The sequence below is a fragment of the Coenobita brevimanus genome, chromosome 74 (genome assembly GCF_032717465.1).
Source record: "Coenobita brevimanus isolate Jiangsu-jjx chromosome 74, ASM3271746v2, whole genome shotgun sequence".
In the NCBI taxonomy this organism is placed as follows: Eukaryota; Metazoa; Arthropoda; class Malacostraca; order Decapoda; family Coenobitidae; genus Coenobita; species Coenobita brevimanus.
Window position 1 is genome coordinate 20,809,104 of NC_137027.1, and position 1,370 is coordinate 20,810,473.

Here is a 1,370-nt window from a genome sequence, read left to right on the forward strand (position 1 = left end):
GGAAGTTGTTGAATGCTGTGAAGAGTATGTATGATGGTGCTAAGGCTGCAGTACGTGTGAATGGTGAACTGAGTGAATTTTTCTCTTTGAAGGTTGGGTTGAAACAGGGATGTGTCATGTCCCCATGGTTGTTCAATCTGTACATGGATGGGGTAATAAAAGAGGTACAAGGTAGGGTAGTGGATGTTAGATTGGCCTGGTGAGAGAGGGTAGTGTCTGGAAACTCCCTGTACTGTTGTTTGCAGATGATACTCTGTTGTTGAGTGAAGACGAAGGAGAGCTGCAAGGCTTGGTGGATGAGTTTGGGAGAGTGTGTAAGAAACGGAATCTAAAGGTGAATGTAGGGAAGAGTAAAGTGATGGACTTTGGGAGAGGTGAAGTCAGTGAATGTACAGCGAGGTTGGATGGTGAGGAATTGGGAAATGTGAGTACGTTTAAGTACTTGAGTAGTGTGATGAGTAAGCATGGAGCTTTGGAGGGTGAAGTGCTTGAAAGGATACAGAAGGGAAGAAAGGTTGCTGGTTCCTTGAGTTCAGTGATAAGAAGCAGGGAAGTGAGCATGGAAGTGAAAAAGTTACTACATGACAGTATTGTGATACCAACTCTAACGTATGGAAGTGAAACTTGGACGTTGATGGAAGGACACAAGTCAAGGGTGAGAGCAATGGAAATGAGTTATTTAAGAGGAGTCTGTGGAGTCACATGGAGAGAGGCTGACAAATGAGGATATATAGGAGCGTTGTGGTGTGGATGTGGATGTGATAGAAAGAGTTATGAGGAACACACTGAGGTGGTTTGGCCATGTAGAGAGGATGGAGGGTGAAAGACTGACGAATAGAGTGTATGTGAGTGAGGTGGAGGGGGGAAGAGGGAGGGGTAGGCCGAGGAAGAGATGGAGGGATGGGATGGAGAGGTATATGAGAGAGAGGGGTATGAGTTGGGAGCGGGGCAGTGAAATGGCTGGGGACAGGGCGACGTGGAGGCGATTTGTTTGTGGCCACCCCGAACGGGATTGAGGCGTCTGGCAATAGATAGAGAGATAGATAGTGTATATTCGAATTTTAATTGTACTAAATTCAGACATAGATACATACACAGTAAAAGACACACATATATGAGAAGACACATATGGACATTTACACACACACACACACACACACACACACACACACACACACGCAAGGACAAACCTCAGAGTACGCACTGAATTTGATGGCACGCGCACACACACACACACACACACACACACACACACACACACACACACACACACACACACACACACACACACACACACACACACAGCAACATTCAAGACACCTGAAATTCTTAACCTTGAATATACCTCGGCCATCTGCAAGTGGATCTCA